We start from the raw sequence: 24,257 nt of genomic DNA, 5'->3' as shown, positions 1-24,257 counted from the left end.
TACCACTGGGAAAAAAATGTATTCCAGTGTTTCAGTTCCATGGCACCTCGTCCGATATTTACTGAATTACCTCTAGTTACAGTTTTCCCTCCAGGGGACCTGAATTCTGGTGATGTGGCATGCTAATAATTACAGGGATGTTTACTCAGTGGCTGCCCTTGAAATGCAGCCAGATTCATCTCCCCTGGGAAATAGTCAAAGCACAGCGCACTACATCAAAGCAAACAGGCTTTGATGCAAATTTCTGTGTAGGAGCACCTTCTGCTGAAAACATTTCTGAGAAGTCCCATTTGGGAGAAGGTAATTTTCAGCCCGAAAACTGTCTATGATTCAAATGTGCCAGCCTCGATGTCCCGTGGCTGGCTCTGTGGGGGAAGTGGCCACGATGTGAAGGAGAAAAACAAAGTAGGAGAGGGTTACCTTAGCAGAATATGAATCATTCCATCAATCATATTTTCTGAGTGCTTACTGTGGGTGCATGGTACTAAGCACCTGGGGGAGTACATCAGAGCAGAATTGGTAGACGTGTTCCCTGCTGACAAATTCTTCCTAAGCCAGATGTGTCTCAGTGTCTAGAATAAAGGAGTTGGCACAGAGCAATAACAGGCTGGAGAAGATCTTGTTGGAAGAGTATCCAGACATGCAGAAAAATGAGATGTTAAACTGACTGCTATACTGTACTCTCCCAAGTGCTCAGTACAGTGCTTTGCACAAAATAAGAAATCAATAAATACGAATGAATGAATGTTTTTTTGTTTTGCTTTTTTTATGGTATTTGTTAAGTGCTTACTATGTGCCATGCACTGTTCTAAGCACTGAGGGTAGATACAAAGTAATCAGAATGGGCACAGACTATGTCCCATATGTAGCTCACAATCTTTATCCCCATTTTTCAGATGGAGGAACTGAGGCTCAGAGAAGATAAGTAACATACTCAAGGTCACGCAACACACAAGTGGCAGGGCTGGGATTGGAACCCAGGTCCTTATGACGCCCAGGCCCATGCTCTAAACACTAGGAAACCCTGCTTCTTTCTGGAGGTTCACTTTTAAAAACACAGAACAAGCAACATCAGGTAGAGCTCACCAACCAACTGCCATGCCATAAGATTCCTATGTGTAGGATGTGACCCAAGACTGGATTCCATGTTGTGTCAAAAGAAAATTACAAGAATCTTCCAGGACACAGACCTACCTTTCATGACTGAATTTTGGAATGGGGTGAAGAGGAGGACTTTTCCTGGACTGGGGAAAGGCCTTATAAATTTTTATTCTATTGGGCCTAGGGTAAATACAACGAAGATCGATGCCTGGAGTTTATATACCCTTCTACAGAAAAGATATCCTTCAAACCGACCAATTAAAAATAATAATAATAATAGCTATCATTATTAATGGCATTTGTTAAGTGCTTACTGTGTGTCGAGATCTGCTCTAAGTACTGGGTTAGATACAAGATATTTGAACACCTGTTTTTGAAGAGTCTTCCTTTAAAGTGTGTGTGTGTGTGTGTGTGTGTGTGTGTGTGTGTGTGTGTGTGTGTGTGTGAGAGAGAGAGAGAGAGAGAGAGAGAGAGAGAGAGAATATATGTAATGAAAAGAAAAACAGGTCTTTTAACAACCAGAGATTGTTGCATAAGAACATATTTAAAACACTAATAAGATCCTTATAAAAGAAAAACTGGTCCTTTAGCCATCAGAAAAAGACTGTTACATAAGAACATATTTGAAACAATAATAAGATCCTTGTTTAAAAAAAAAAATCTCTGCAAGCAAGAAATGCCTTGCTATTACAGAAATCTCCTTTGAGGCTAATTCCTTGTAGATTCAAGGGCTGGTTTCTAAGCCAGCAGCCTTAATGCTTCAAAGGAGCCACACTGACACAGATCAAGGTTTGCAATGCTTAAGGAATTAGAACTCTTTTTTAGTTTAAAATCTCTCCGGGGACGTGAGGAAAGGAGAATCTGAAAACTGGCCTGCTGACCTTGGGCAAGTCACAACTTCTCTGTGCCTCAGTTTCCTCAACCACAAAATGGGAGTTCAGTGCCTCTTCTCCCTCTTTTTTTGTGATATTTGTTAAGCACTTACTATGTGTCAAACACTGTCCTAAGTGCTGGGGTAGATACAAGTCAATCCCTGTTCACCTGAGCTCACACTCTAAGTAGGAGGAAGAAGGATTTAATCCCAATTTTACAGGAAACTGAGGAACAGAGAAGTTCAGTAACTTGTCCAACAGCAAGCAATTGGCAGAGACGGCATCAGAACCCAGGTCCATTGACTCCCAAGCCCATACTATTTCCACTAGGCCTCTCTGCTTCTCCTATTTAGAATGAGAGCCTCGTGTAGGATAAGGACGGTGTCTGACCTGATTAACTTGCATCTCCCCCTGAAATTAGAACCGTGATTGATGCATAAGTGCTTAACCAATGCTACTTAGAACAAACAACAAAACCTCATCTATGGTTGTTCTCACTGAGGTATCTCTTAGCTGTTAAGATAGAGGAGGATTCCACCAGAGGAAACACACACACACGAATCTATTTCTCTCTCATTTGCACATTGTAGATGACTCACAGCACTGTTTTCAAAAAAATAACCACATTTGAAAATACAACCCAATGAAATGGAAGAAAAAAATATACCTGCAAAGTTGAAGTATCTTATTATTTCGTCCCTATTTCACAATATATTTAGCTGAAATTGAATGAAGGGCAATTAAGAAAAAGAGACCTTTCCTTTGGCAGGAAAATTTGAGTAGTTTTATATTAAAATTTGGCAACATCCATCATTTATAAGGAAACTCTTTCAAGGCACCAGCCTACAAATAACAGCACGTTTTCTACAGGATTCAATCTAGACTGTTTCTAAATATGTATAATGCCAAGCACACTAAAGCTCTCAAGATTCCCATCTCTTGAGCAATTAATTTCACCCATCTCTCCCAATTCAAATCTGAAGACACTTTCATCCCCAAATCATTGCAATTTAAATGTAGAACTCATGATGCCCGTGAAAGCAGATTGCAAAGCACATTGAAGAACCCAGAGCCAAACTTTCTAACAAAAAGTACACCTTCTCCAACTTCATTATCCCAATGATGGCGGGGCGGGGGGGGGGGGGGAGGGAAAAACGATTTAAAACATATTATACAGTCAGCTCGGCTAGAACAGAACACGGGGGCAAAGTTAGGGAAAACTGTTTTCCAACACGCGTTGTCTCGTCCGGAAGCAGTGCCACATCGCTTCGGAGGGAATGGCTGCTCTCGTGTCTGTGGCAAACACAGAGGGAGTGCTAGGCCGCAAGAAGCAGCATGGCCTAGTAGCTAGGGACCGGGCCTTGGAGTCAGAACGAACTGGGTTCTAATCCTGGCTCCGCCACTTGTCTGCTGTGTGACATTGGGCAAGTCGCTTCACTTCTCTGAGCCTCAGTTCCCTCATCTGTAAAATGGGGATTAATAGTTTAAGCCCCATGTGGGACAGGGACTGTGTCCACCTTGACATCTTGAGTCCACCCCAGAGCGTACTATGGCATATAGTAGGCATTTAAATGCCATCAAAACAATAAAAATAATTTAAAAATGCCATTTCCCTATATAGCAGGGCCCGGAAACAATACCACCCTAACACTACAGTAGAATCGGGGGCACACACCCTTCCCCCTCCACCTCCCACCCTAAACAATTATTTGCCTAACCATGTGGGAGCAGGTTTCTGGCAAAGGTCAGTAATGACTTGGACTTACTGAAGGAATGACAAATCAAACCAATTGGATGCTATATACTTCAGTCGCTGCACTAAGGAATTTTACGTCGGCCGTATCAGATGCAAAAGGGCATAAATAAGACGTAGTGTAATAAGAGAGGTTATGAAACAGTCTTTCATCACCATTTTTTTCTTACTGTTGCTACTACTAAGATTACCCTGGTTACCGGCTTGATTTTTTTCCACCATAAAAAGAGCTACAGCACTGACTTGATGGAGGCTCGTTCCAGATCCCCGCATTTTACAAATAGAAACATCATGTTTAAATTTATTTTATGTGGAGGCAGGCAGGCACAGCAACAGATCATACAAGCCAATTAGGAAATCCAATATGACTCAAGATATATGCATAAACCAAGGATTAAAAGGACTGCTCTCTTCAATGTTTTTTTCCTATGAGTCAAGATTAAAGAAAATCCCCACTTAATTTTGGCTAAAATCTGTTGCTGGCATTCAGCAGAGAGCTTCTACGGTCTCACTTTGCTTGGAAAATGTGGGCGAGTTCCTTAGTACTACATTGTAGTACATTCAGACTTTTTTTAATGATATAATACAATTCTGTGCTCTTTTTACCCATCTGATAACAGAGAAGCCTGATAAATGATTTCCATACATCTTTTTCAGGCTCTCCTTTTCATGATTTAGCCTTTTTCCCTAGATATTTGTTTTATACTGTACCTGAAACAGGTGAGCAATACTCAGTTTATTCCTCAAGATTTGAAGTATAGGTTATCACTAACCAAAAAAAAAAAACCACCAAAAAAGCTATCACATTTTCTTTAAAATCTTCACTTTCTCTAGACCTTCTATCCTAAACCATATGCTTAAAAGCACTTCAAAGTCCTTCTCCAAAAGATGAACTGAAAGCTACATTTTAGTCTATCAGGAAATAAAAGAAAATCATACTCCCTCATATGAGCAATGAGGTGAAAATGGCAGTTACAAACTGTTCAATCATTTTGCCCTGTTCAGCAATGAAACCCCCAATAAACAAATATGGAGCAATTAAAAAACCCACACTTAATATTTACGTAACTGTACTGTTGTATCTTTAATTCTAACTTACCCAACCCCGTTTTACATTATTATTAATAAAAACTTAACTAATAGTGATAGCATTTGTTAAATGCTTACTATGCTGTTCTAAACACAGGGGCGGGTACAAGTTCATCAGGTCAGACACGGGACCTGTCCCACATGGGGCTCACAGTCTATGTAGGAGCGACGTCAGGCGCTGAATCTCCATTTTACAATTGAGGGAAACTGAGACCCAGAAAAGGGAAGTGACTGGCCCAAAATCATACATCAAGGCAAGTGGTGGAGCCGGAATTAAAACCCAGGTCCTCTGACTTCCAGGCCCGTGCTTTTTCCAATGAGCCACACCGCTTCCCTTTCACAAAATTAGCTTAGTAATGAATCATCATCATCAACAATGGTATTTACTGGGTGCTTACTATGTGCACAGCACTGTACTAAGCGCTTGAGAGTGCACAATACAGCCAAGTTAGGAGACATGTTCCCTCCCCACGAGCTAACAGTCTACAAGGGAGACAGACATTAATATAAATACTTTATAACATAAAAGTGAATCAGATATGAATGATTCCTTCACTTCCAGAAGTTTACCAGTCTTGTTTTTCCGATACTTATTTTTTTAATCTCCAAATCCTCTTCAGACACGATAGTCAAATAAATCAATCAATGGCATTTATTGAGCACTTCCTATGTGCAGAGGGCTGTAGTAGGCGCTTGGGAGAGTACAATATAACAGAATGAGCAGAAACGTTTCCTGCTCAAAACGAACAACTGTACACTACAACCAGTATCTCAATCTTGCATCCCCCATAATTACTTAGCTCTGGTGATAAGCAGGCATTTCACTTTCATTCCGATGAGCAACTGAGTTTGGTCATCACCACCAAGCCCTTTCAGTGGACACACAATCATCTTCTCCTTGCAGCTGGAGGCCATTAAATGGAACATTACCTATTTCAGTGGTTCATTTTCAACAGCACACTTCAAAAACCTCACACTCTGGACACAGACTACACAGAAAATTTAGCCTTTCCAAATGCGGTTTGGAAATACCATCTTACCTTAATCAAATGAAAGACTCCAAACTCTATCGCATCTCTGATTTCAAACTCGAAGTAGATTTGAATCAAATAATCAGTCTCTATCTGAACACCTAAAAAAAAGAAGGAAAATGATTTTAAGTGATGGCAGTTTTTTTTTTTCTGGCTTACTGTGTCCTTTAGATTTTAGTCAGCAAAAATCCTTTTATTCTGCTCTGTCTGCTTTTAAGATATAGTGACGAATTTCCAGACTCGGATCCCCTGAAACGCAGGATCAGTGACAGAGACTCCTGCGTAAATGTCAGTTCCTCCAAGCTGCTCATCAACTGCAAAGGAGTTTAATCTGCTTTCCCCTGCCCATCCCACCTAATTGAAGAGTAAATCCTGACATCTGCTTAGTGGCATCACAAAGACAGAGCTTTCATTAAACATTCTGAAGTATTCTGATTTCCACCCAGTATTTAGAGGATTGCAGGGAGGGGGAATAAAAAGCCAAGGTTATTTGGTCTATTTCAAGTTGCAGGAGTATTCTGAAAATGAAAAACTAAAATAATAATAAGGCCTTTCTGTACTCTGGAGACAAAACAAAAAAAACCCCCACCCTCAATTAGAATGATGAGAGTAGTGAAAGAATGATTGAGAGGAACCAAATCTGAGAATATGATGTTTCACAGCAGCTTCCATTTAAAACAACTTCTTTACAGAAGCTGGCCCTGGGAGGCAGAAGACCTGAGTTCTAATCCCGGCTTCACCACTTGTCTGCTGTGTAACTGTGGGCAAGTCACTTCACTTCTCTGGGTCTCAGTTACCTCATCTGGAAAATGGGGATTAAGACTGGGATCCCAGCGTGGCTGAGTGGAAAGAGCATGGACTTTGGGGTCAGAGGTCATGGGTTCAAATCCCAGCTCTGTCATCTGCCAGCTGTTTGACTTTGGGCAAGTCACTTAACTTCTTTGTGCCTCAGTTACCTCATCTGGAAAATGGGGATTAAGACTGTGAGCCCACCCTGTGGGACAACCTGATCACCTTGTAACCTCCCCAGTGCTTAGAACAGTGCTTTGCACATAGTAAGCACTTAATAAATGCTATTATTATTATTATTATAGGGACGGTGACCAACTCAACTGCTTGTATCTATCCCAGTGCTTGGCACATACTAAGCACTAAGCAAATCCCACAATTATCATTCATGATTATTATTACACTGGTCATTTACTCTGATAACAGATTCCAAGCTACTGCTGGTTTTTTGTTTTGTTTTGCCAGACACTGTTTTAAGCTCTGGGGTAGATACAAAGTAATCAGGTTGGACACAGTCCATGTCCCACATGGGGCTCAGTCTTAACCCTTATTTACTGTTTGCAGTTCATTTCTTACTACCTGCACACAATTGCTGGATTCATTCGGAGGTTCCCACCAGAACTCATTCATTCATTCATTCATTCAAACAATTGTATTTATTGAGCACTTACTGTGTGCAGAGTGTTGAATTAAGCACTTGGAAAAGTACAATAGAATAAAAGACAGTGACATTCCCTGCCCAAAACGAGCTTACAGTTTAAACAGGAGGAAACTTTCAGTACTTAGTACAGTGCTCTATACCCGATAAACACTCTATAAAATACACCATTTATTAATTGATAGGTTCTAAATCAAGCTGATTTCAAGTGTTATTCAAGCTATTTCAAATGACCTTTCCAGATTCTGGAAAATATTTGCAGAAATATATCTTTTATTCATTCATTCATTCAATTGTATATATTGAGCACTTACTGTATGCAGAGCACTGTACTAAGCACTTGTAAAGTACTGTTAAACATCCACGGGGACAGCAGATGACTATCCCTTATTTCACTATCTTTCCTTTCCTTTCTTTTCTGGAAGGAAGGTGGCCTAATGGGTAGAGCCCAAGCCTGGGAGTCAGAAGGACCTGGGCTCTAATTCCGCTCCACCACTTGCCTGCTGTGTGAACTTGGGCAAGTCGCTTCACTTCTCTGAGCCTCAGATCCCTCATCTGTAAAATGGGGATTAAGACTGTGAGCCCCATGTGGGACAGGGACTATGTCCAAACTGATGATCTTGCATCTACCCCAGCACTTAGTATAATGTCTGGTGCATAGTAAGTGCTTAACAAGTACAATTTAAAAAAAAGGGGGGGGGGACACAAAATTGTCTCGGTGTCACAAGCCTTGGTCCCCCTAGTTATGGAGGGGCGGTGGAACGCGCCTGGCTCCCAGTTTCTCAGACCTGAGTCATGGCGGCCTGAACAGTCTACAGAGTTTTATTTCCCTTAAGCCAGTTAAATTCTAAAGTCCACTATGGCAGATCCGGCCATAGTTATATAATAATACTGGTATTTATTAAGCGCTTTACTATGTGCCAAGCACTGTTTTAAGTGCTGGGGTAGATACAAGGTAATCAGGTTGTCCCACGTAGGGCTCACAGATTTAAGGAATTGAGGCACAGAGAACTGAAGTGACTTGTCAAAAGTCACACAAGCTGATAAATGGCGGAGCTGGGATTAGAACCCACGACCTCTGACTCCCAAGCCCAGGCTCTTTCCACTAAGCCATGCTGCTTCTCATTATATACTCATTTAGCTCTCTCTTCTTGACTGCAGTTATCTGCACTCCTTCCTTGACTCAAAACTGAAGAAACGGGAAGCAGTATGCCCTTTAGGGTAGAGCATGGGCCTAGGAGTCAGAAGGACCTGGGTCTTAATCCCAGCTCTGCCACTTGTTGGCTAAGTGAACTTAAGCAAGTCACTTCACTTCTCTGGACCTCGGCTAACCTCATCCATAAAATGGGGATTAAGACTGGGAGACTCATGTGGGACAGGGACTGTGTGCAGCCTAATTACCTCATATCTACTTCAGCACTTAGTAGAGTGCCTGGCACGTATCGCTTAACATATACCACAATTATTATTATTATTAATTATTATTATTGTAGTTGCCATTAAAAATAATAAAAAACCAAAAAAGTTAGCTGTCCGAAGTCCTTCGTCTAATTTCCTAATTGCCCTTCAATTGGAAACAAAGTGATCCCCTTCAAGAATTTGGGTTTAATATCACCATGAAGCAGTCCTACGTTAGGGACCAGGTGTTGACTTTTGTTTTTTAAGGGTGTTTTTTTTTGTCTGTTTGCTTGCTTTCTTTGAGTTTGGAGCTGGTTTCACATACTGACTGCAGGAGTATGTTGAGGTCCGTTTCGTTCCGACACCCATTTTAAAGTGATGTCTGTGGTCACACTTCCTGCCCACTCCCCATGCAACCTTCTCACTAGAGTCTCCAGGTCCCAAACGAAGGCAGCTTGAATCATTTCAATCTTTCTTTCAAAAATATGCCTTGCCTGTCAGTGGCTTTTTTTCTTTTTAAATTTCTTCAGTCTCTCCAAGGCTTTAGCACAGGCGTTGGCCTGACTGTGTTCTGGATGTGGATAACTACAGTGACCCTTTCTCCACTGGAAAGGATTAAGTAAAACTACAGCAGTATCGTTATTATTACCTCTTACAGTGTGTTAAATTGCCACTTTTTCTGGAGTGTGTTTTGAAAATGCGCTAACTCGCTTTCACAGTCATCTGTTTTCTGCCTTATTTCTAAATTGAAGCCAATGCTATTAGGCTGCATACTTTTATAGTCAGCTTTCCAAACCAGAAAAGGCATAGGGAAGTCAAAACACCAGACAGTTGACTCTTGTCGATTACAGAATGTTCTTGTACCAATGTCTTTTCCAGTTTAAAAATATATATATATAATTCAGATATATTAACAAGCATAACAGAAATCTACCCGTTGGCTTAAATGTTCATTACTGATCCAAAAGATAGTCCTCCAGACTGTAAGCTAGTTGTGGGCAGGGAACATTTATGTTTATTGACTCTATTGTACTGTACTCTCCTAACCCCCTAGTACAGCGTTCTGAACACGGTAAGTACTTAATAAATCCCATGGATTGACTAATTGGTGAATAAATGGTTTTCTCATCTCCTGCTATGGAAAGAAAAATGCCGGCACTGTTAAAAGAGCCAGAGACACAGAGAGAGAGAGTCAGAGGGAGACACAGAGAGAAAGACAGAGAGACAGAGAGATGGACACAGAAAGCAGAGAAAGAGACAGAGAGAGAAACAGAGAGGGACAGGGTCTGTGTGTGTATGTGTGTGTTTTCTCTTACTGACACGGAGCCATTCCGTCCTCAAGCCCCTCCGCACTTGCTGGCATTGCAATTAAGTCTGTGAATGAGCTCAGTTTTTTTCTCAACAAGATGGCTTCATTTCACAAAATTTCTGAGCAGCACCATCATCTGGATGTCTCAATCCCAGAAGGATGGTGGAAACTCTTTCAGATTGCAGGTTTGCAGATCAATCAGTGGGACTTACTGAGCGCTTCCTGTGTGCACCATAGAGGATAATAGAACTGTTTTGGTAGAAGCATTCCCTGCCCACAGTGCAGCTTTCCCCTGCAGAGACTTGACCTTTCGCTGCAAAAAAATAATTACAGTCTTTTTGAAGGAATCGGACTGGGCCTGGATTTGATTTCAACCGACACGATCACCGAGTCCAGACTCTGAAATTGAGAAGCAGGGTGTACCAGTGGATAGAGCATGGACCTGGGAGTCAGAAGGACCTGGGATGTGACCTTGGACAAGTCACTTCACTTCTCTGGGCCTCAGTTACCTCATCTGTAAAATGGGGATGAAGACTGTCAGCCCCACATGGGACATGGACTGCATCCAACCTCATTAGCTTGTATCTACCCCAACATCTGGCATATAGTAAGCACTTAAATACCATAAAAAAATCCACTAATTCATCGCCCCCTTTGGAAAATGAAAAGCACAGAGGGATGAGAGCAGAGGAAATGGGGTAAGAAGTGCAGATTAATCACAGCAAGGCTGAAGAGTCTTTGTGGTTTAACTGAGAGCATCTCTTCCACAAGCTTTCTAGGTGGTTCCAGTCTGTTCTTACCATGACTGAATTACAAACTAGATAGAGAAGGGAAAAGAGCATGGCGGGGGGGTGGGGGGGGAGTTTTTTCAAGAGACCATTCTTTCTATGAAAGCCATCAAGGTACTCTAACATGAATGAAGAGAGGAGGCAGCAGCAGGGTTGAGATTAGAGAAGTTAAGCAGTGAAACTTTTCAAAAACAGCAAATCAATACCGTGCACATATCCGAGGATGGACCTCATATTCTGCTCACTTTTAGCTCCCTTAATTTAAGTCGGCAGCTAGCAGGGGGAAAAAAACACTCCCACATTCTCAATCACAGCAGGAAGAAGAAATCATAACTCTGAAATCGTCTTTATTTTTAAGATACTCAGAACTAGGTTCTCTAAAAGCTTTTCTAAAACAGCATCACCCCTTCATCTAACACTTGTACAGTGCCTGGCACGTAGTAAGCACTTAAATACCAGAATTATTATTTGATTGGATGTTCCTTGAGGATAGGGACTATGTGCCTTGCTACTGCTGCACTCTCTCAAGCGCTTAGTACAGTGCCTGGCACTGAGTATGATCATTACACATTACTGATTGAGTGGAATGTTGTCTTGGGTTTGCTGTATGAGATCTCCTAAAGCACTTAGTATAGTAGAGAGCCCTGAGTAGGCATTCAGCAAATATCATTAATTTAAAATAATAATATCTGCAGTATTTGTGAAACACTTACTATATGTCAAGCACTGTACCAGGCACTGGGATAAACACAGGACAATCAGGTACTACATGAGACTCATAGAATAAGTAGGAGGGAGAACAGGTGATGAATCCCCATTTTGGAGATGACAGATCTGAGGCCCAGAGAAATGAAACAACTTGTCCAAGGTCACACAGCAGACAAGTGGCAGATCCAGGATTAGAACCCAGATCCTTCTGACTCTCAGGCCTGGCCTCTATCCAGTAGGCCATGCTGCTTCTCTAGTCACTCAGTAATTATCAATCAATGGAAATTAGAGCAAGGGTCTGGGAGTCAGAACGCCCAGCTCTGCCACTTGTCTGCTGTGTGACCTTGGGCAAATCACTTTACTTCTCTGGGCCTGTAATTTAATCAGTAAAATGAGGATTAAAGCTGTGAGCCCCATGTGGGACAGGGACTGTCCAAACCAATTCGCTTGTATCTAACCCATTAGAACAGTGCCTGACACATAGTAAGCACTTATATACCATTAAAAAATGAGCTTACAGTCTAGAAGGGAAGAAAGACATTAACATAAATATATTATCATATGTACATAGCTGCTGCAAGCCTGAGGGAGGGGTAAATGAATGGTACATATCCAAGTGCAAGGGTGAAGGAGGAGGGAGTGGGAGAACAGAATATGAGGGCTTAGTTAGGGAAGGCCTCTTGGAGGAAGTGTGCCTTCAATAAGCCTTTGAAGGTGAGGAAAGTGATGGTCTGAAAGGTATGAAGAGAGAGGGCATTACAGGCCAGAGGCAGAACATGAGCAAGGGGTTGGTGGTGAGATAGAGATCGAGGTACAGTGAAGTTAGCATGAGAGGAGGTAAGTGTGCGGGTTGGATTGCAGTAGTAGAGCAGCTAGGTAAGATAAGAGGGGACAAGGTGATTGAGTCTTTAAAGATAATGGTGAGGAGTCTCTGTTTGATGGGCAGCCACTGGAGGTTCTTAAGGAGTGGGGAAACACGGACTGCACAGTTTTGCAGAAAAGTGATCCGGGCAGCAGAGTCAAATACAGACTGGAATGGGGAGAGAAAGGAGGCTGGGAGGTCAGCAAGGAGGCTGATGGAGTAATCATGGCAAGTTAGAATATGTGCTTGAATTAGACATGATTTCTGCTAACAAGGCGCTTACAATCAAGTGGAGGAGGCAGATAAGTGATGGGGCAGAGAATAAGCACTGTGGGGCTGAGGGTGGAGTGAGTATTGAAGGGCTTAGAGGACAGAGACCCTAGTGCCTGAGAGAGGCAGAAGGGAGGGAAAATAGAGCTGAGAGAAGAGAGGTTAATCAGGGAAGGCTTCTTGGAGGAAATAGGATTTCAGTGAGGCCTTCAGGACGGAGAGTGAGGTGGTCAGTCAGAATCCGAGGACGGAGGGAGCTCCAGGCAGGAGGAAGGGCATGGGCAAGGGGTCGGCGGCAAGATAGACGAGATTGAGGTACAGAAAGTGAGTTGGTGTTCGGGGATCGAAGTATGAAGGCTGGGTTGCAGTGGGAGAGGTCGGAGGTTAAATAGAAGGGGGAGAGCTGATTGAGTTTCTTAATGCTAATGGAGAAAAGTGCAAAGGAGACCATAGGAGAATTATGGATTGCTTTCTAATCACCTACCTAATCCTACTCTTCATTAGCACAGTATTTGCAAGTACACAGTAGCCAATGGACTGTGTAGTTGGAAAAGAGAGAACAAAGCTTCTAGATGTATCAATACACTGAATGTTGACTTTGCATTTAATTAACACCTTGATTTTAAGATGCTTGCTTTCTAAGCTAAAAGGAAGAATTCACGCTTTGGTGGGAGGGGAGGGGAAAGGACACTTGGGAAGCCACTACTGAAATTAATATGAAAACATCAACTTAAGAACTGCTTTGAAAGTCATGCTTAAGGAAAGGCTGGAAAGGAAGTTATCACTCTGCGGGCAGGGGAATGTGTCTACCAACTCCATTGTTCTCTTCTCTCCCCAGTGTTTATTTCAGTTCAGTGCTCTGCACACAGTAAACGCTCAATAATAATAATAATAATGGCATTTGTTAAGCGCTTACTATGTGCAAAGCACTGTTCTGGATACAAGGTGGATACAAGGTGATCAGGTTGTCCCACGTGGGGCTCACAGTCTTCATCCCCATTTTACAGATGAGGAAACTGAGGCCCAGAGCAGTAAAATGACTTGCCCAAAGTCACACAGCTCGTAAGTGGCAGAGCCAGGATTAGAACCCACTACCTCTGCCTCCCAAACCCGTGCTTTTCCCACTGAGCCAAGCTGCTTATTGATTGAGAAAACAAAACAGTTGATTCACTTCTAAGAAAAAGCTGGATCAAAGGAAGGAATACCTTCAAGAAAGATTTCACCCATTTAACCTATATAAACTGGCAAAAAAAAAGCCACCCTGAGAAAAAGATGGCAGAACCTGGAAATTTCCTTTTCCCTATAGCAGCAGCGCTTCATATTTTGTGGAATGTGGAGTCGGATAACAACGGCACGTTCAAAACTGTGTTATGAAACCATCTATGTGCCAAGATTCTTATTTCCTCCTTTTCAAGACAAGGGCTTTCTAATTCAAAGAACAAAAGTAGTTCCAACTTTTTTTTTTTAACTTCTTTTAAGGGTATTTATTTTCAAAGATTTTCATAGCAGTGTGGGCAACAATGTGGCCTAGTGGGAAGAGCACGGGCCTGGGGGGTCAAAGGACTTATGTTCTAATCCTGGCTCTGCTGCGTGACACAGGGCAAGTTGCAGTCTCTCAGTGCCTCAGTTTCTTCATCTTTAAAAATGAAGATTTAAGGCCTGTTCTCCATCTTACTGAGATTTTGAGCCCCATGTGGGACAGGAGCTGTGTCTGATCTGGTTATGTTTTACGTAACCCAGTGCTTATTATTAATAATAATAACAATAATGATGGTATTTGTTAAGCGTTTACTATGTGCCAAGCACTGTTCTAAGCACTGGCACTGTTCTAAGCTCTGGTTGGTATACAGTAAGCACTTAACCAACACCACAATTTCAACAAGAATTTTCTCCTAAAAAGGCCACAGTTGAGAAAGCTACAGTGCAGAAGATTTCCTATTTGCCTGCTTTCCCCATGCTAGGATAAGAGCTCATGTATTAGCTAGCCCTAGGGGAAAAGCAGTGTTGCCTAGTGGATAGAGCACAGGCCTGGGAGTCAGAAGGGCTTGGGTTCTACTCCCAGCTCAGCTATTTACCTGCTGTGTGACTTTGGGCAAAGCACTTCACTTCTCTGTGCTTCAGTTACCTCATTTGTAAAATGGGGATTGAGACTTGTGAGCCCCACGTGGAGCAGGGACTGTGCCCAACCTGATTTCCTTGTACCTGCCCCAACCCTTAGTACAGTGCTTTACAAACAGTACACACTTCACAAATGCTAGAATTATAATAATAATTAGGGTACTTGTAAAGCACTTACTATGTGCCAAGCACTGTTGCAAGCACTGGGGTAAATACAAGTTAACCAGGATGGACACAGTCCCCATCCCACACTGGACTCACACTCTTAATCCCCATTTTTTACACATGAGGTAACAGGCACAGAGAAGTTAAGTGACTTGCCTGAGGTCACACTGCAGATAAGTGGTAGAGACTAGATTAGAATCCAGGTCCTTCTAACTCTCAGGCCGGTGCTCTCTCCACTGCAACATACTGCTTCTATTATTATCAGCCAGTCAATCATATTTATTGAGCCCTTACTGTGTGCAGGACACCATACTAAGTGCTTACTTGTCAGCTGTGTGACTTTGGGCAAGTCACTTAACTTCTCTGGGACTCAGTTACCCATCTGTAAAATGGGGATTAAGCCTGTGAGCCCCACATGGGACAACCTGATCACCTTGCATCTACCCCCAGTTCTTAGAACAGTGCTTTGCACATAGCATTTAACAAATACCATCATTATTACAATACAACAATAAACAGACACCTTCCCTGCCCACAATGATCTTATATAAGCCTGGGAGTCAGAGGACCTGGATTCTAATCCCAGCTAATCCCCAGCATGTATGTCCAGGTCTGTTCTACAATAAGCATCTAAATACCATTTAAAAAAAAAAAAACCCAACCTTCCCTTCTACAAGCATGTAACCAGAAGTGGAACATGGTCAAAGAAGCTGAAGTTGATGACACTTTAACTTCACAGACTGATGAGAAGGTAATGTAAGCATGGATGGAGAATGTGGGAAGAAGGGAGGTAAGAAGTACTGACAAAAGGTACCTGTAGCTGGTGGAACACTTTTGTAGGGAAAATGAAGGGAAAAGAAACACTAGATGCTTCAAACACATCAGTGGGATTCAGAAGGATGGAAGATAGTTACTAACCAAAATGGAATGAAGATTTCCTGCTTATGAGGTGGGCAAAAGGGTGAATCTGCCCACTGAAACTCAAAACTGAGCTCAGGGAAGGCTCTGAGGGGGAAAAAAAAAAGGAACAGGATCACCCTCATCGGTATAAGTACGAGATGCCAGGAGGACATCTAATTGGAAATGGCCTGATGTCTATGTTCTATCCAGAACTTGACTGATGGGGAAAGTTCAGAGGTTGACAGGATGATTTTAGACGTGCTTATGGGCACGAATATTAATGAATACAAGGGCTGATTTCTGAGTAGTAGCCAAGGGCAATAGCCAGACTTATTTTACTAGAGTAACAGTGTTGAATACTCCTGGTAGTGATATTAACAACTTTTTTGGTCAAACAAATGTTTTTTCCTTTGCTGCATTTATTTCTTCTGGAAGAGATAAACAGAGACAGAGTACAGCTGTTCACCCAATGGCTCTCATTAAAGACAACTCCACTATCTCCTGAGAATGACACGATGCTAGCGTCCCATTAGCCCTTTGATTTGGGACAAAGCCCAGGGCAAAAAGCCACATCTGAGATTGCCAATTTCAGGCTAGCCATCAGATTTGTAGATAGTTTATCAGCTGACATAAAAACTGCCTACTAGTCATTCATTCATTCAAACGTATTTATTGAGGGCTTACTGTGTGCAGAGCGTATACACAGAGCACTTGTGTATATATGTACATATTTATTATTCTATTTATTTTATTAATGATGTGTATATATCTATAATTCTATTTATTTATATTGATGCTACTGATGCCTGTCTACTTGTTTTGTCTGTCTCCCCCCTTCTAGACTGTGAGCCCATTGTTGGGTACGGATTGTCTCCGTTGCCGAATTGTACTTTCCAAGCACTTAGCATAGTGCTCTGCACACAGTAAGCACTCAAATACAACTGAATGAATGAACGGATGGACGGCACTGTACTAAGCACTTGGGAGACCACACTACAATAATAAACAGGCACATTCCTTGTCCACAATGAATTTAAAGGCTAAGGGGTGGGGGGTGAGCAGACATTAATATAAATAAATCAATAATAATAATTGGGGTATTTGTTAAGCTCTTACTATATGCCAGGCATTGAACTAAGCAGTGGGGTGGATACAAGCAAATCGGGTTGAACACAGTCCCTGTCCTACGCAGGGCTTACAGTCTCCCTCCCCATTTTACAGATTAGGTAACGAAGGCCCAGGAAAGTGAAGTCAAGTCACATAGCAGACAAGTAGCAGAGCCAGAATAAGAACCCGTGACCTTCTTACCTCCAGGCCCGTCCTCTATCCCCTACACCATGCTGTATGGACATAAGTGCTGTGGGTCTGGGAAGGGGGAAGAACAAAGGGAGCAAGTCAGGGTGATGCAGAATAAGGTGGGAGAAGAGGAAAGGGTGGGGGAGCTTAGTCAGGGAAGGCCTCCTGGAGGAGATGTAGTCCAATAAAGTAGAGGACAGGTAGCCTTTTCCACCTTTACCTAATACTTAATATTTTTTTTTATTCTTATAATATTTGTTAAGTACTTACTGCATACAACACTGTTCTAAGCACTGGGGTAGATACAAATTAATCAAGACAGTCCCTGCCCCATACGGGGCTCACAGTCTAAGTAGAAGAAAGAACTGGTAGTGAATCCCCATTTTTGCAGATGAGGGAACTGAGGTATAGAAAAGTTAAGTGACTTGCCCAAAGTCACACAGCAGGCAAAGGGCGGAGCTGGAATTAGAACTCAGGTCCTCTGACTCTCTGGCTCACGCTTTATCCACAAGGCCTGGCTGCTTTTCTAGTGGTGCACCTGAAAGTAATAGGTGGCATACTGCTATGTTGTACTTGTGGGCAGGGAATTGAGAATTGTTTATTGTTGTATTGTACTCTCCCAAATCCTTATACAGTTCTCTGCACATAGTAAGCGCTCAATAAATACAACTGATTGATTGGGAGCATTAGTGACATGAAGATTCATTTTTAATTTGGGAAAGTTCTTAATGAACTGCAGTCTGATTCCTTTTGGTCAGTCGAATTGTTTTCAGGCTCAGTTGATTTTGCACACATTCATTCAATCGTATTTATTGAGTGCTTACTGTGTGCACAGCACTGTACTATGGCTCTGTCACAGCTGTGAAGAAAGACAAAGGAGGTAAGGAGAGAGCGGAGAGGCCAGGGAGCAGGAGATGGGATGGAGCCCAGGTCTTGAGCTAAAGCACCTCCCTGCCACCTCCCGGCTTGAGAAAACCCAGGACTCTTGACTCGATTCCGCACGGGTTCTCGCATCAACCTACATCAGACAACGAGGGGGCATTTAAAGCATTTTAAAGGAGGGTCAGAAAATCATTACAGCAAAAAGGAAAATGAGACTCTATCAATCCATACTCCTGGGACATGGCGATGTATTCTCGCAAAAGCCCTCGCTAAGGAAAAGTGGCACTGGGATATTGTGTTTGACGACACATACTTAGCACGCTCATTGTGGGCAGGGAAGGTGTCTGCTTATTGTTACAGTGTACTCTCTCAAGCATTTAGTACAGTACTCTGCATATGGTAAGAGCTCAATATATATGATTGACTGAATGAATCAATCGATGAATGGTATGTGAGAGCTCACTGTGTGCAGAGCACTTTATCAAGCGCTTGGGGAGAATACCATACAACAGAGTTGGTAGATACATTCCCTGCCCAAAACAAATTTACAGGTTAGAGGGGGAGACAGAAATTAGAATATATTGTGGATATGTCCATAAGTGCGGTGGAGAAGGGTGTGTGTGTGAATATACCACTAAATATCATTTTAAAAATGTGTGTGTATGTGTACACACACACACACACACACACACACACACACACACACACACAATCTCCTCTCCTCGTTCTCCTCTTATCTCTCATTTGCGAGCTCCTCTTCCCCCTCCCATCCCCTTACTGTAGGGGTTCCCCAAGGGTCAGTTCTTGGTCCCTTTCTGTTCTCTATCTACACTCACTCCCTTGGTGAACTCATTCGCTACCACGGCTTCAACTATCACCTCTACGCTGATGACACCCAAATCTACATCTCTGCCCCTGCTCTCTCTCCCTCCCTTCAGGCTCATGTCTCCTCCTGCCTTCAAGACATCTCCATCTGGATGTCTGCCCGCCATCTAAAACTCAACATGTCCAAGACTGAACTCCTTATCATCAATCGTATTTATTGAGCGCTATGTGCAGAGCACTGTACTAAGTGCTTGGGAAGTACAAATTGGCAACATATAGAGACAGTCCCTACCCAACAGTGGGCTCACAGTCTAAAAGAGTGGGCTCACAGTCTAAAAGGTCTTCTCTCCCAAACCCTGCCCTCTCCCTGACTTTCCCATCACTGTTGACGGCACTACCATCCTTCCCGTCTCACAAGCCCGCAACCTTGGTGTCATCCTTGACTCCGCTCTCTCATTCACTCCTCACATCCAAGCTGTCATCAAAACCTGCCGGTCTCACCTAGGCAACATCGCCAAGATCTGCCCTTTCCTCTCCATCCAAACCGCTACCCTACTCATTCAATCTCTCATTCTATCTCGACTGGATTACTGCTTCAGCCTCCTCTCTGATCTCCCATCCTCCTGTTTCTCCCTACTTCAGTCTATAATTCACGCTGCTGCCCGGATCATCTTTGTGCAGAAACGCTCTGGGCATGTTACTCCCCTCCTCAAAAATATCCAGTGGCTACCAATCAACCTACGCATCAGGCAAAAACTCCTCACTCTCGGCTTCAAGGCTCTCCATCACCTCGCCCCCTCCTACCTCACCTCCCATCTTTCCTTCTACAGCCCAGCCCGCACCCTCCGCTCCTCTGCCACTAACCTCCTCACTGTGCCTCGTTCTCACCTGCCCCGCTGTCGACGCCCGGCCCATGTCCTCCCCCTGGCCTGGAATGCCCTCCCTCCGCACATCGGCCAAGCTAGCTCTCTTCCTCCCTTCAAACCCTAGTGAGAGCTCACCTCCTCCAGGAGGCCTTCCCAGACTGAGCCCCCTCCTCTCCTCCTCCTCCCCATCCCCCTGCCTTACGCCTTCCCCTCCCCACAGCACCCGTATATATGTTTGTACATATTTATTACTCTATTTTACTTGTACATATTTACTATTCTATTTATTTTATTTTGTTAATATGTTTTGTTTTGTTGTCTGTCTCCCCCTTCTAGACCTTGAGCCCGCTGTTGGGTAGGGACTGTCTCTATATGTTGACAACTTGTACTTCCCAAGCACTTAGTACAGTGCTCTGCACACAGTAAGCGCTCAATAAATATGATTGAATGAATGAATCTGTAAAATGGGGATGAAGACTATGAGCCCAATGTGGGACAACCTGATTATGCTGTATCTACCCCAATGCTTAGAACAGTGCTTGGCGCAAATACCAACATTATTATTATTATATACATATATATGTGTGTGTATAAATATACATACATAAATGCATGTATATATTCTCTGTTCATCCCATAAACAAGCATATTAAAGAAACATTATTCCACAAGGTAATATATAACATATAACTACAAAAAGGAAAGGAGGGAGGAAGGAGAAGGAAAAAAAATTGTGGTATGTGTTCAGTGCTTACCATGTGGCAGGCACTGTACTAAGTGCTGCGGTAGATACAAGCTAATCAGTTTGGACTCGGTCCCACATGGGGCTGTCTTAATCCTCATTTTACAGATAGGGGAGCTGAGGCAGAGAAGTGAAGTGACTTGCCCTTGGTCATACAGAAAATGGCAGCTCAGGATTAGAACCCAGATCCTTCTGACTCCCAGACCCGTTATCTATCCACTAGGCCAAGCTACTTCTCTAAATAACGCATATTAGCTACAGAAATCTTACATGCCTCCAAATTTTTGCTTTCTCTGGTTTGAGACAATACAAGAAAATTCATCATATGCCTAGTTGTTACCCAATAATCCATCAATTAATTCATTCAATCATATTTATTGAGCGCTTACTGTGTGTAGAGCACTGTATTAAGTGCTTGGGCAAGTACAATATAACAATAAACAGACACATTCCCTACCCACAGTGAGCTTACAGTCTAGAGGGGGAGAGAGACATTAATGTAAATAAATTAATATCATTTATTAATAATAATAATAATGGTATTTGTTAAGCACTTACTATGTGTAGAGTACTGGACTAACCCTTGGGAGAGTCCAATACAACAGAAGTGGCAGATACGTTTCCTGCCCACAACAAGCTACTCCCCAAAACACGTTAACCCTCTCTAAATTGAAATATCACAGAAAAGAACCACTCGGCAAAACAGATTTTTTGAAGAGGGGCTGAGAGCCTTGCAGAGAAACCATCAAATAGGAGTGGAAAAGAATCAAATCTGAGCCCAATTCCCACGTCCGGGATGCCAAAGGTTCTCCCCTGAACAAGGGAAAATCGCCATCACCGACATTTGACTGAGAAGGAGGCATCTTCAAAGGTTCAAGAGAGGAAGGCAAGATCTGTAAAATGTCCCCTATAAATTATTCTTCAATGGAAAAAAACTGCCTTGATATTTCTAGATTCTTCACTAAAGGCTCCGGAGCTCAATCCCCCATGGGGGGCTGCTAACAGCTTCTTTCCGCTGCCTGCATCACTACACCTCCGCTTTCTTTCTCTCTCCCTGAGGAAATTTAAAGAACAAAAAAAATTTTGATGAGAGACTTCAGAGAACTACATTCATTTTAAAAGGTCAGAACTCGACCATGATTGCCTAGGCGGTGCGAACCAATTTTTACAAGCCTCTAAAAAAAAGCCTACAATTATACATCAGCGAAGATATTTGAGTGTTGTGGCGTCCTTTTCGCTGGAAGGTGTTAAAGTTCACGATGGCCTCCAATTTATAGCAAGCGTATTTTGAGAGTCTTGTGACGTCTTCCAAGGAGTTCATTCATTGCAATCCATCGTATTAATTCAATTTGTAACTGTGCCTCATTTTCTCAACTCTCCCACCTCTGAGAGCTGGCTTACATTCCCCCTCCTGCCCAGAACCCCAATCTACCAGACCTCGGTTCTCCCCAATCTTCCAAGTCCTTCTGAAATCCCACCTCTTCCAGAAGGTTTTTCCAGATTCACTTTGGATTATGTTTATATCCTTAGCTTTCTCTTCAAAATTGTTTATGAAAAAAGATGATGAGATTTACTTCATTTTAAAGTCTTTCTGGGACTTCTTTCTGAAAAACAGTTATTGGTCAGTTGTAAGGCCAGAGCTGACAGCAGCAAGTTTTGGCAGCGTGGCACAGTGGAAAGAGCCTAGGCTTTGGAGTCAGAGGTCATGGGTTCAAATTCTGCCTCCGCCACTTGTCAGCTGTGTGACTTTGGGCAAGTCACTTAACTTCTCTGGGCCTCAGTTACCTCATCTGTAAAATGGGGATTAAGACTGTGAGCCCCCCCGGGACAACCTGATCACCTTATAACCTCCCCAGCGCTTAGAACAGTATTTTGCACATAGTAAGCGCTTAATAAATGCCATCATTATTATTATTATTACTCCTCAGATCAGATTATCTCAACTACTATGATCTCAGCACTTTTCACCCATAACCTCTTGCATAACCCCCCCATCTAGACTGTGAGCCCGTTGTGGGCAAGAATGGTCTCTCTTTATTACTGTACTGTTGTACTTTCCAAGTGCTTTGTGCAGTTCTCTGAACACAATAAGCACTCCATAAATACGGCTAAATGAATGAAAGAATGTAGCTCTTTGATATATAGCAAAGTACACACTCTACTGTCGAAACACTTTGCTCTCCTCTTGGAAGTTATTTTGTCCCTCTCATTAGATCATAATCCATCAGTTGTATTTATTGAGCGCTTACTGTGTTCAGGGAACTGTACTGAGCGCTTGGGAGAGTACAACACAATACACCGGACACATTCCCTGCCCACAAGGAGCTTGCAATCTAGAGGGCATAGCCTCCTTGAGGGCAGAACCAGGGTCTTTTACCACTGTTGTGTCCCTTCAACAATTTGGATCTGTGCCCTTTGGCTATCTGTTACTTGCCCTACCCTCAGCCCCATAGCACTCAGGTACATATCTATAAATGATAAATAGAGTAATAGCCACACAGCAGGCACACAATAAATATTAATGACTGAATGATTCCTCACTGTGTGCATTTAAGGATTGCCTCTTGACATGCTGATATGTTTGTCACAGGCTACACCCCTTGTTGGCTATTTTTAATTCACAAACACTAGTAAGTGCATAAGTGCTTTCCAATGTAGATCAAATAAAATCTGAACCAAAAATTGCCCAGAAAGGATCAGACTGGTGCCAGGGGCCCATTTTCAATGCTAAATTCGTGGCTAATCCAAAGTCCTTCAATAACAGGATGCCTAAAAAGGCCATCATTTATTAAATTGCCATAATCAAGGACTTATTTTGTTTATGAAAGTTCAAACCTATGCTTTTGACTACAGGCATCTGCTTATTTAACAGACATACCAACCAACTTTTTTTGTACGTAAGCACTTTTACAAGGTAGTTACTACAAATTGCTGTGCAATAATTTCAGGACATGAAACTCCCACAAGTTCAGCAGGTGGTCTTAATATGGTCTGGGTGGATTTTACAAAAGCCAAGTTTGCACAGCACTTACGTACATATCCTTATACTCTATTATTTCTCCCGTCTGTGATTAAGCAGCATGGCGTAGTGGATAGAGCACGGGCCCGGGAGTCAGAGGGTAATGGGTTTTAATCCTGACTATGCCACTTGTCTTCACTTCACTTCTCTGGGCTTCAGTTACCTCATCTGTAAAATGGGGATTGAGACTGTGAGCCCACGTGGGACATGGACTGTGTCCAACCTGTGACTTGTATCCATCCCAGTGCTTTGTACAGTGCTTGGCACACAGTAAGTGCTTAACACATACCATAATTATTATTATTGCTAATAATAATTATTATTAAGCTGTATTTTAAAATGTTTAAAGCCGACATTTCATTTAATTGCTTTCCTTTAAGGTGCCTTTTTTTAAGGACTACATTTCATTTATATTAAAGCGTGAAGATATCATGAAATGGGGATTATAATTTTATGTGTGAGTTAATGTAATCTTTTCAGTAAAGTTTCAAACCAAGATAATATATTACGGACTATATGAGGGATCCAATCATGCGGGGTTCCCAGGGGCTGCTTTCCCGATTACTAAACATGAAAGAAAACCACTTAACCTAATGGAATTTAGAGTTCCGCCTAGATGGATCAACTTAGAGACTCAATACACAGTCTCTACAATCCCATTATTAAGCGTCTCCCTGCCACTTAGTTTCCAACCCAGACAGAATGGTTGAAAAGTGAATCGGACAGTCCTGAGAAATTTGCCAATGTCTTCATGACAAAATGGTTGATGGAGTCAGCGTTGAAGATCCTCCACTTGGCCTTATCCCCATTTACGGT

General features: G+C 42.5%; 1 protein-coding gene across 2 annotated transcripts in view; it reads right to left on the bottom strand.

Moving 5' to 3' along the window:
- The window catches only part of GLCE (glucuronic acid epimerase), a 106,072-nt gene that overhangs the window by 53,442 nt on the left and 28,373 nt on the right, over positions 1–24,257 (bottom strand). For both annotated transcript variants that reach the window (XM_038767370.1, XM_038767373.1), the window contains exon 2: positions 5,856–5,947. The gene's annotated coding sequence lies outside the window, so the exon portion shown is untranslated. The remainder of the gene's footprint in view (positions 1–5,855; positions 5,948–24,257) is intronic.

The sequence above is a fragment of the Tachyglossus aculeatus genome, chromosome 26, assembly GCF_015852505.1.
Source record: "Tachyglossus aculeatus isolate mTacAcu1 chromosome 26, mTacAcu1.pri, whole genome shotgun sequence".
In the NCBI taxonomy this organism is placed as follows: Eukaryota; Metazoa; Chordata; class Mammalia; order Monotremata; family Tachyglossidae; genus Tachyglossus; species Tachyglossus aculeatus.
The sequence above is the reverse complement of the archived record's forward strand: the minus strand, read 5'-3'. Positions and strand labels throughout refer to the sequence as shown.